This window comes from Pinus tabuliformis, chromosome 5_2, assembly GCF_031772625.1.
Source record: "Pinus tabuliformis cultivar Carrire ecotype Pingquan chromosome 5_2, CPIR1, whole genome shotgun sequence".
NCBI classification, from domain to species: Eukaryota; Viridiplantae; Streptophyta; class Pinopsida; order Pinales; family Pinaceae; genus Pinus; species Pinus tabuliformis.
In genome coordinates this window covers 165,666,410-165,679,741 of record NC_142306.1, presented here as the reverse complement: position 1 = coordinate 165,679,741, position 13,332 = coordinate 165,666,410, and positions in this window count along the sequence as shown.

Here is a 13,332-nt window from a genome sequence, read left to right as displayed (position 1 = left end):
AATAGTGCTAATAAGCACCCCACAACAACACTATGTGGCTAACCACTCTCATTGTATGTGAGTTGGAGGCGGAGAATGAGTAAGTTAAGGATGAATTAATCTTTAAAGTCATTTAGGAGTGATGAATGATATTAAATATCTAGTAATGTATGGTAACATCGCTTGAGTTTTAATGTATTTAGGGGTTCAATTTTGAGTGTGAATCTTAATAGGTTTAAAGTTGGTTAACACAAACACAAAGGTTGAAAACATATTATAAAGGTTAAACCAATTATGCACAACTCTTTTATCCAATTGACTCTAATATATCCATAGCAAACTTATGAGCAAGATACCATGTATAACCAAAAGAGTGTAGGAGACCACTTATAGATTTATAAAAAAAGATGATGTTAGAAATTAATTAACAGAGCAATGAAATACACGAAATATTATAGGAACACAAATACAAAAATGCATAGAACAAGAGAGACACAGATATATGTGGTTCACCCAATTTGGGCTACATCCACGGAGAAATAACCAATCCTTCCTTTTATATTATCCAAAAAAATGAAGAGATACAACCTATAGCAGATCTGCTATAATTTCCTCTTCGCTCTCCCACAACCTCCTCTCTATCTCGCTAAGAATAATAATACACATCCGTAATACAATTCCCTCATATAAACTGAGGGGTTTCCTTCTAGGGAAAAATCCCTAAATTAAACTTAACTTCTACAATCAAATCATCTACCTAATGAACGACCTAGATTGACTATGAAATTACAATATTTTACAAGGCAAATTTCATCTATGTTTATCTTTGGCGATGTTTCCCCCAAACCCCCGCCGAGGGGGGCTCCAAACATGCGACCGCCCCCCAAACCTCCTAGGTAGCAATAGTGGGGAGGCAAGCCTCCCCACACCCCCCATTAGGGATTGGGATCCAAACATGACTGAAATAAGACCTCTGAATTAGGAAGATAATCAGGCTCCACATTCAACAATCTCCCATTTGGAGACTGATTATATCAACTCCATCGTTGCTTCAATTGTTAGACAATGCTTCCACTTTGTACCTAGTTGTTTCTCATCTTCGTCATCATTCTTGAAGGTCAATTGAAACTGAACAACAAAATTAATTTCTCCCTAGTTACAACCTTTTTCAACATATCTGTAGGATTATGGCTAGTGTGTATCTTTTCCAGCTTTAATTGTTCATCATCCAAAATTGACCATATGAAATGATACTTGAGTTGTATATGTTTAGTATTATAATGAAAAGTTGAATTCTTTGCAAGATGAATGACACTCTGGTTGTCACTATATAACTTTCCCAACTCATCCATAAACCTTTGTAACCAAATCATCTCTTTACTAGCCTTTGTAGCAACAACATACTATGCAACATTACATTAAACACATAACACATTAAACACCTACATTAAACACATAACCTATGGTGCTCCTCTTGTTATCTTTGTCGCCTGCCATATCTGCATCAATATATCCATATAGAGGAATGGTGAACCACCAAAGCATAATGCTTGATTTGTGGTACCTCTCAAATACTTGAGAATCCACTTCATTTCCATCCAATTCTCTTTTCCCAGATTGTTCATATACCTGCTTACAACTCCCATTGCATGTGAATTATCAAGTCTTGTGAAGACCATTGCATACATTAAGCTTCCAACGGTTGATGCATATGGAACTTTACACATATAATCCATTTATTCCTATGTCTTAGGACACATCTCCTTACTTAGTTTGAAATGACTAGCCAAAGGTGTACTTACTAGTTTTGCATTTTGCATATTAAATCTTTCCAACACCTTTTTTATGTACTCACTCTGAGGAAAATGTTAATTTCTTATTTTCTTGTCTCTAGTTATTCTCATACCAAGGATTTGTTTTGCAGCACCCAAATCCTTCATTGCAAATGAATTTTCCAATTTTCCTTTGAGCGCATTTATTTATTGCATGTTAAACCTTGCAGCAAGCATGTCATCTACATATAATAGCAATATAATATAGTTGCCATCATTTTTCCTTTTAAAATAAACACAATGGTCAGAGTGACATCTAGTATAACCTTGTTCAGACATAAACCTGTCAAAGTTTAGATACCACTGCCTTGGAGCTTGTTTTAAGCCATACAATTTCTTCTTCAATTTGCACACTAATTTCTCCTTCCCTTTGACCTCATAATTTTGTGTTTGTTGCATATATATTTCTTCCTCCAAATCCCCATGGAGAAAGGTTGTCTTTACATCTAACTACTCAAGGTGAAAATCTTTTGCTTCCACTAGATTTAAAATAGTTATGATTGAACTCATTTTAACAACAACAGAAAAAAATTCATCAATGTCTATACCTTTCTTTTGTGCAAATCCCTTCACCAAAAGTCTAGCCTTATACCTCTATTTACCTGCATATTCTTCCTTCAACCTGTAAACCCATTTATTCTGCAATGTTGTTTTACCAACAGGAAACTTGACTAAGTCCCAAGTTTGGTTCTGCATCAAGGAGTCGATCTCTTCTTCCATGTCTTGCTCCCACTTCTTCCTAGTTTCTACCTGCATTCCTTCTTCATATCTTTCTGGTTCACTAGAATCAATCAACAATACATAATATAATGAAGGAGAGTATCATCCAGGGGGTCTACTTAACCTAGTAGATCTTATGACACTAGTTTTAGGTGTTTGAGGTGCCTGTTGCTGTTGTGGTTATTGTTGTTGATGTCGCTGCTGATCATTTTGATTTTCGGGCACCTTTAATTTTTCTGTGATCTCAACAAGCACTAAGTATTCTTTGTTTTCCTTTTCTTGTTTCTTTCCCAACATTTGATCCTTATACAAGACATTTTCATTGAATATTACATCTCTACTCCTGATGATTTTGTGATTTTCATAGTCATATAAGTGATAACCAAAATCATTTACACCATATCCAATAAATGTAAATTTCTTTAATTTTGCCTCAAGCTCTGTTCTATTTTCTTTATTTATGCGGACAAAGACTTCACAACCAAAAGTCTTTAAAAATGAGTAGCTTGTCTTTTTACTTGTGCATGCCTCCTCTGGAATACCACCATCCAAGGAACTTGAACGCCCTCTGTTTATTAGATAAATAAGAGTATCTAGAACATCTGCCCAAAATTGTAAGGGTAATCTTGCATGCATTCTCATGCACATTTCACGCTCCATGATTGCCCTGTTCATCCTTTCTGACACACCCTTTTCCTATGATGTTCCTGTAACTATTTTCTCTCTGTGAAGTCCATGATCTGAACAGTAGTTATCAAACTCTTTGCTGCAATATTCACCTCCATTGTCTAATCTGATTTTCTTCAACATCTTTCATGTCTCATTCTCAACCAAAGCTTTCCATTTCTTGAAAGTATCAAATACATCAAATTTATTTCGAATACCATAAATCCAAGTTTTCCTAGTTGCATCATCAATAAAAGTAACATAATAGCAAGAGCCATTGAGAGATGATACCTGATCAAGTTCCCATACATCTATATGCACAAGCTTTAATTTTTCGCTCTTCTTTGCTTCCCAACTCTTATAAATCTGACTCTCTTTTTTTCCATAAACACAATTTTCACAGAAATCCAAATCAATGTGCTTCAGACCTGACAACAAATTTCTTAAGTGAAGAATCTACATCCCCTTCTCACTCATGTGCCCAAGCCTATGATGCCAGAGTGTTGTGTTTGCTCTTGTGGAGGTTAAAGCATTAAAAGAATTAGAAAAACTATTGAATAAATACAATGTACCGACCTTTTCTCCTTTTTCTATTATTAGGGCTCATTTAGTGACCTTCTAGGTTTTTTTTGTAAAAGTAGTTACACAGCCTTCACCTCTCAACTTCCCTGTTGAAATTATATTTTTCTTCAGATCTTGAACATGCCTTACCTCCTTCAATAGCCATTGATTTACATTCTATTGATTTATAAAAACCTTTCCCATTCTAATGATTTTACAGGGGTTATCATCACGTAGACAAATCTGTCCAAAATCTCCTTGAACATAGTCATGAAAATGTTTCCTATCAGGCGTGGCATGGAATGAGGCCTCTGAATCTACCACCCATACATCAATAATATTCTCTAATGAAAGAATCAAAGCATCTCGCAACACATCACCTATCACATTCACTTCATGGTTATTCTCTTGTTGTCCATCTCCTTCTTTTCCCTTCTGAGATTTGTAGTCTTTCTTCAAGTGTCCTTTCTTCCCACATTTCCAACAAACTATCCCTAATTTGGATTTGCCTTTTCTTGACTTACTCCAAACATGCTACCAGCCCCCCTAGACCCCCTAGGCAACAATAGTGAGGGGGGGAAGCTTCCCCACACCCCCCCATTGGGGATTGGGATCCAAACATGACTGAAGTAAGACCTCTGAATTAGGAATATAATCAGGCTCCACATTCAACAATCTCCCAATTGGAGACTGATTATATCAACTCCATCGTTGCTTCACTCGTTAGACAATGCTTTCATTTTGGACCTGGTTGTTTCTCATATTCGTCATCATTCTTGTAGGTCAATTGAAATTGAGCAACAAATTAACTTCTCCCTGGTTACAACCTTTGTCAACATATCTGCAGGATTCTCACTAGTGTGTATCTTTTCCAGCTTCAATTGTTCATCATCCAAAATTGACTGTATGAAATGATACTTGAATTGTATATGTTTAGTCTTATAATGAAAAGTTGAATTCTTTGCAAGATGAATGACACTCTGGTTGTCACTATATAACTTGATGAACTCATCCATAAACCTTTGTAACCAAATCATTTCTTTACTAGCCTTTGTAGCAACAACATACTTTGCTTCCATTATTGAAAGTGCAATAATGTTTTGCAATTTTGGAACCCAATTGACAGTTGCTCCACCTACATTAAACACATAATCTGTGGTGCTCCTCATGTTATCTTTGTCACCTACCATATATGCATCAACATATCCCTATAGAGCAATGTTGAACCACCAAAGCATAATGCTTCATTTGTGGTACCTCTCAAATACTTGAGAATCCACTTCACTTCCATCCAAGGCTCTTTTCCCAGATTGTTCATATACTTGCTTACAACTCCCATTTCATGTGCAATATCAGGTCTTGTGAAGACCATTGCATACATTAAGCTTCCAACAATTGATGCATATGGAACTTTACGCATATAATCCATCTATTCCTGGGTCTTAGGAAACATCTCCTTACTTAGTTTGAAACGGCTAGCCAAAGATGTACTTACTGGTTGTGCATTCTGCATATTAAATCTTTCCAACACCTTTTATATGTACTCACTCCGAGACAATGTTAATTTGCGATTTTTCCTGTCTCTAGTTATTCTCATATAGAGGATTTGTTTTGCAGCACCCAAATCCTTCATTGCAAATGAATTTGCCAATTTTCCTTTAAGCGCATTTATTTATTGCATGTTAAACCTTGCAACAAGCATGTCATCTACATACAATAGCAATATAATATAGTTGGCATCATTTTTCCTTTTGAAATAAACGCAATGGTCAAAGTGACATCTAGTATAACCTTGTTAAGACATAAACCTGTCAAATTTTAGATTCCACTGCCTTAGAGCTTGTTTTAAGTCATACAATTTCTTCTTCAATTTGCACACTAATTTCTCCTTGCCTTTGACCTCATAACTTTGTGTTTGATGCATATATATTTCTTCCTCCAAATCCCCATGGAGAAAGGCTTTCTTTACATCTAACTACTCAAGGCACGATTCTTTTGTTGCCACCAGATTTAAAATAGTTATGATTGAACTCATTTTAACAGCAAGAGAAAAAATTTCATTAAAGTCTATAACTTTCTTTTGTGCAAATCCCTTCACCACAACTATAGCCTTATACCTCTATTTACCTCCATCTTCTTCCTTCAACCTGTAAACCCATTTATTCTGCAATGTTGTTTTACCAACGCGCAACTTGACTAAGTCCCAAGTTTGGTTTGCATCAAGGAGTCCATCTCTTCTCCCATGGCTTTCCCCCACTTCTTCCAAGTTTCTACCTACATTGCTTCTTTGTATATTTTTGGTTCACTAGAATGAATCAACAATACATAATATAATTAAGGAGAATATCGTCCAAGGGGTCTACTTATCTTGGTAGATCTTCTAACACCAGTTTCAGGTGTTTGAGGTGCTTGTTGTTGTTGTTGTGGTTATTGTTGTTGATGTGGTTGCTGATCATTCTGATTTTCGGGTACCTTTACTTTTTCTGTGATCTCAACAAGCATTGTGTATTCTTTGTTTTCCTTTTCCCATTTCTTTTCCAACATTTGATCCTTATATAAGACATTTTCATTGAATATTACCCTCTGGTCCTAATGATTTTGTGATTTTCATAATCATATAAGCGATAACCAAAATCATTTATACCATATCCAATAAGGTAAATTTCTTTAATTTTTCCTCAAGCTTTGTTCTATTTTATTTATTGATGTGGACAAAGGCTTCATAACCAAAAGTCTTTAAAAATGAATAGTTTACCTTTTTACCTGTCCATGCCTCCTCTGGAATACCACCATCCAAGGAACTTGAATTCCCTTTGTTTATTAGATAAACAAGAGTATCTACAACATCTATCCAAAATTGTAAGGGTAATCTTGCATGCATTCTCATGCACCTTGCACGCTCCATGATTGCCCTGTTCATCCTTTCTGACACACCCTTTTCCTATGATGTTCTTGTAACTATATTTTCTCTTTAAAGTCCATGATCTGAACAGTAGTTATCAAACTCTTTGCTGCGATATTCACCTCCATTGTCTAATCTTATACACTTCAACTTTTTTCATGTCTCATTCTCAACCAAAGCTTTCCATTTCTTGAAAGTATCAAATACATCAGATTTATTTCGAATACAATAAATCCAAGTTTTCCTAGTTGCATCATCAATAAAAGTAACATAATAGCGAGAGCCACTGAGAGAAGATACCTAATCAAGTCCCCATGCATCTGTATGCACAAGCTCTAATTTTTTGCTCTTCTTTGCTTCCCAACTCTTATAAATCTGACTCTCTCTTTTTTTCCATAAACACAATTTTCACAGAAATCCAAATCATTGTGCTTCAGACCTGGCAACAAATTTCTTGAGTGAAGAATCTGCATCCCCTTCTCACTCATGTGCATGAGCCCATGATGCCAAAGTGTTGTGTCTACTCTTGTGGAGGTTAAAGCATTAAAATAATTAGAAATACTATTGCATAAATACAATGTACCAACCTTTTCTCCTTTTTTTTTATTACCGGGGCTCCTTTAGTGATCTTCTAGGTTTTTCTGTAAAAGTAGTTACACAGCCTTCACCTCCCAACTTCCTTGTTGAAATTAGATTTTTCTTCATATCTGGAAAATGCCTTACCTCCTTCAATAGCCATTGATTTACATTCTATTGCTTTATAAAAATCTTACCCATTCTAAAGATTTTACAGGGATTATCATCATGCAGACGAATCTATCCAAAATCTCCTTGAACATAGTCATGAAAATGTTTCCTATTAGGCATGTGAAGCGAACAAAGTTCCTTCTAAAATTTAATTAATCCAGAAAACTTGGAATATAAAGATATCCATGAGGATACAAATATTATATATTAAATGTGTGACTAAGAATAAGAATGATAATGAATTACAATGAGAACGAGAGGCTTGCTTATATATCAGGCAAGTGTCTCTTCATGAAGAGTCATGTCTTATTTAGACATGCCTCTTCAACCTAATTACTAGCTTAACTAATTATTATTTATGATTATTATCATTTACATTATATTTATATTATTTATATATTTTATTCGTTACAATGCCTCCTTTCTCAAAAAGATTTGTCCTTAAAGCTTGTCGATGAAAAAAGGCTTGATCTCTTTTTCGGCTTCGAACACCTTTCTCTGTCAGAATAGTCATCCTCGTCAATACAAGTTGATATGATCTTCTCAGTGACAAACAAAACTGTCGCACTGAGAAGGGATCAGACCATCCCAGATTAATCTTCTGTATAGTATTTTGATCACTGGAATTTTGTAACGACTTGTTAGCATAAGACTGGATTGATTTTACGTCATTATTCTCTGGAACATCAGTTTGTTGTTTCTAGTCTGAATGGTACTGATACGTAGCATGGTTGATTGGTCTACTCTCGTGATTCGGATGTTGATATGGAGTTTTTAGATTTCTTCTAGCGAAGATGTTGTTGAATTGGTTATGGAACATTCACTTGGGATGTTCATTGTCTGAACTGCAACATCTAAGTGTGTCCTTTCTTTAACTGACATGTCTTCTTGAGTTGTCATATTCACTCGATTGGTATTTGTTGTTTTGTCATCAACTTGAATTCCTACATTTGATGCTTCTTTCTCGATAAGTTGTTGTACCTTGTTTTCTAATGACTTCTTATCCTTCTTAAGTTTCTTAATTTGCGACAATAATTTTTCACTATGGTTTTTAAGTCGAGAAACTTCTTCATTTTTGTCAACATTGATTTTGTCAATTTCTTTTTGCATATTTTGTAATACCTTTTTACCTTCTTGAGACATTACTTTTGAAATATCTGAGATATCTTCTAGTGTTCCTGAATTTGGTTTTAGTGTAAAATCTTGGAGCGTTATTTTCTTCTTCTTGTAAGAAAATGTTAAAAACTTCTTTATATTTAGAATAAAGGAACCTAGAGTTTCCATCCAAGGTAAACCCAAAACAATGTCACTATCGTTAAAACGTAAGGTTTTCACGGTGAATTGTGAGGTAAAAGTATAATCTCCAATATTTAGGTGTAAATTGGTTATATCGTATTGTTTGCCAAAAATATTTGTTTCAACTATATTTGATTCAAGAATCACCAATTGGTTGGCACATTTAGGACTAACATAATTACTTTTTTCAGCAGGACTGATCGTGATTATGATATCTCTTCCTGCGAGCCATCCTTTGATTTGAAATAATGTATCAACATATTTACCAAAGGTTTCAGGAAACCTTTCATCTCTCATTTTTGGACTACACTCAATTTCTTTATCGTCAATGGTTGACTCCATTTTTACTTTGTTGAGATGAACTTGGGATTCATTTTTTTTTATTTTTTTTTTTAAGTAATTCCTTTATTTTTTATACATCTTTTTCAAATATTCTCCTTTAATGTGGATTGTTAAAAACTTGAATACCCTTTTATTAAAAAAAATACTCCTTTATATTGTTGTCCTCTATATATGTATGTATTTCTTTATATTAAGACCCCTTTTCAAAATAACTTTATTATCTTATAATAATAATAGTTTCACTTCTTCTTTTTTAATAATAAATTGGTCCCTTTTTTTATATACTTAATTACTTCTTTGATAAATTTTTAATGTCACCCCACTTAATAAATATAAAGGTCATGTCTTTTCATATGACACGGTCACGATGTTAAAATACCATGGGTTGTTTTTAAAACCTCCGTTAAAATGTTCTCCACGTAAAACGTAAAATGTATTCCTTTTGTTTTTTATTTTACTTTTTTTCTTCTTTTTTATTTATTTATTTACTTATATATTTTTTTTATGGCCAAAGGCCTAGAAAAACGAAGAAAAGAAGAAGCTCCCAAATTCTAAGCAAAATGCTTCAATTGTACGGCAACAAGGTTGACGAATTTTGATAGCCAAGGACTTGGATCGGAGAACGAGCTCTGTGCACTGGTTAAGCAACCTAGAGGACCGAACTGCTCTAATACCAAATGAAGCGAATAAAGTTCCTTCTAAAAATTAATTACTCCAGAAAACTTGGAATATAAAGATATCCATGAGGATACAAATATTATATATTAAATGTGTGAATAAGAATAAGAATGATAATGAATTACAATGAGAATGAGAGGCTTGCTTATATATCAGGCAAGTGTCTCTTCATGAAGAGTCATGTCTTATTTAGACATGCCTCTTCAACCTAATTACTAGCTTAACTAATTATTATTTATGATTATTATCATTTACATTATATTTATATTATTTATATAGTTTATTTGTTACAGCATGGCATGGAATGAGGCCTCTCAATCTACCACCCAGGCATCAATAATATTCTCTAATGAACGAATCAAAGCATATTGCAACACATCACCTGTCACATTCTCTTCATGATTATTCTCTTGTTGTCCATCTCCTTCTTTTCCCTTGCGATATTTTAGTCTTTCTTCAGGTGTCCTTTCTTCCCACATTTCCAGCAAACTATCCCTAATTTGGATTTGTCTTTGCTTGACTTACTGCAATTTCATGGTTGTTGTGCAGGTAAATTTGCAGTGCGAACAAAAACAATTCCTCTAGCCGAGAGAGCGGGTCTAGGCACAAACAAACAATCTATGGAAAATATTCTTAAGCTAGAATAAATTAAGAGGGCCTACCTCTTAGAATTCTATTCCGCTTGGTGATGATCTCACTTCCTTATTCCAGCTATCTTTTGTTTCCTTCCTTCGAATACATGAAACAATCAAACAAACAACAACAACAAACATGATAACATACAATATTGTATTTAGCCTACTTAACAGGTCAAGAAACATTAAGCCATAAAGATGTAAATTAACACTTCATGTAGGAAATCAATCAATAGTTGTAGTCATATAAATTAGAAAGAGATTACAACCAATGCCTTGACGTTGTTGATCTCCTCCAACGTATCCAGGTTCCCACATTTCTACTAGTACCTCATGGATAACCCCAACAATGGGAGTTTTAAGGCCTCTTCCCTTTAGTCTCAAACCAAACCAAAACACACTATTCTCCCTTAAACATACACTAGAAAGCTATAATATATAGGTGTCTTGTTGATCATTCAAACTCACTCCAAAACTAGTTTAGCTTGGGAAAAGAGAGGTTTATATATCTTGGATGGATGGGAGATGGTTCCTCTCATCATGAGAGAAGGTATTATCCCTTGATTTTGTTCCATCCTAATAGGGGAAAGGAGCCAAAACTGACTTCTTCGACTCCAGCCAGCCCAACCATCTACCAGAGTTTTGTTACGAAGCTTCTAGAGCTGGAAGCTTGGACTCCATATTTAAAAAACTTGCCAAAAGAGGATTGACGCGGCTGGAAAAGGGCTCAGTCGCTCCATACGGCACTAGTGCTAGTTTTAATCTCTGTAAATCGGCGCGAGGAGGAAATTGGTCAGTAGTATCGGTCTTGTAAACTAGGGTAAAAGGAAGATTCTTGGGAAATGATGCAAAGGGGAATTATTCTACTCATGAAGAGGGTAATGTACTGGGAGTTTCTTCATGACGGGAAGGCATGTATGGTTCAATGTAGAGGTCTTCTAGGATCGTGGACAGGGAGTATAGGGACAGTGACAAAATGTTGTGTAACAGATGGCACCTAAATCATGAAGGCCAAACTAGAGTGAGGAGTGAAATGCTTTACAAGTGGATGCGGGGAACCAGAGTCCATTGTCAGAAAACTTGCAAGCAAGCATACATGCATTTACATCACTGAAATCTCTAAGAAATGATACATGAATCATGGAATGTATGCAGTCATCCAGAGAATGATCATGTAAATGGATCCAAGGCATGGGCACAAACATCCAATAGAAAGGATCATAACGAAATCGAGGTATGGCCATAACCATCCGATAATGAGAAGGATCACATATAACAACTCATGATATGGTCGCAACCATCCATCTGAAAGAGACATGTATATCAACATGATCATGTCACATCACCTTGCAACCTGGACTAGTGTAATATGAGCCTAGGGTCTTGCACTCCAAATGACCCGATCGAAGTACAAATCCTAACATGTGAATAAATGTGTCGAAGTCAAACATTCAAGAAATTCACTTGATTACCAGTCAATGATGTGAACCGTTAACAAGTGCGAGAGAAACCACCATTAATGAAAATGGCTCTCAAGGTACTAGCAGCACAGTTCACGAAATGTGAATAAAGGAACTTAAGTCGAACACCCGTGAAATCACCCAATCGAAAGCCAATGATGTGAGCTTGTTATTGAGTGTGAATAATTTTCCACTAGGGCATGCAAGCTCTAAGGTATGAGAAGGGAGTCTCTCAGCTATCTTCTTGGATAATAAGTTGAATTCGATAGGAATCAACCGTGTTGAAGGAGGGCCATGATGTATCCCACATCATCGATACGAGACAAAGGGATGCAAATGATTTTAGATGATACAAAGAATCAAGAGTAAGTGTAACTGCAGAAGGACTAACTCTTGAACATATCGGTCACACAACTCCAGAGTTTGGTAGATTTTGGATCCATAGGATCGATGGTAATGATGATATGGTAGAGATCAAATGGAAGGCAAAAATGAACGGCCCAACCCAAGAAGGTCAATGATGAAAAGGAGGATATCCCAACCCAACACGAAGTAGAAAGTGTCATGTTCAAGAGTGAGCTATCGACACGATTGATAGGATTTTCAATTTCCCCCCACCATTTCTAATGGGTACCCCATTTTTTTTTATCGCAAGCTTGAAGGGATAGCATCTGATTACACTGTAAGTTCATCCTTCGGACAAATCCGACCTAGTAAGTTTAATGAGCCCTAGGAAGGAGAAGATAATGTCCATCATAGTGATGAATCCAATGTTGTTTAATATTTTAAAGAGTTCGAAAAAGGTGTAACTCAGTATCCTTTTCATGTTTAGGGAGTTTGAAAAAGACATGGAAAAGAAAACTCCACATGGTCCCTTTTTGTACATTTGTGTCTCTCGAGCCCAAAAAGGTAGAAAACGATACTTGAGAGAACTACTTGACCATTTCAGTCAAGGAGTACCTTTTTCGTCAATAGTTTATCCTAGCCCAAAAAAGGGGTAAACGTATACTGGGTAAACGACGTTGAGTAGCCTTTAACGAGTTCAAAACGGTAAGAGCTTGGCAATCTTTTCATGTTTAAAGAGTCAGAAAAGACCTTGAAAGGGGACCCCCCCATTTTTATTCTCTTTTACAAGTCAAAAAGGAAAAAATACTCGATGATCTTTTCATTTGAGTTTTATGAGTCAATAAAAGAGCTAAAACGTGACTCCAGTTTCATCATAGATAATCCGTCACCTTTTTCTGCACAAAAGATAAATGCATTATCCAGTTTCTGAGGCAGAATAGGTCAAAAATATTTTTAAAAACCCTAATATTTCATGAAAAATGAATAAAAGGAGCAAAAAGTAATTATTTTTTGCCATTTACCATTTTACCTTTGTGTGAAGTGTTATTCACCCATTTGTGCCCTAGTTTTTTAGGAGCAGATTGTGGGAGATCCGGGAGGTCATTCGTCGATCCATCAGTTGCAGGTAAGAGCCAAGACCCTAAGCTCCATTTTCATGGTTATTTTAC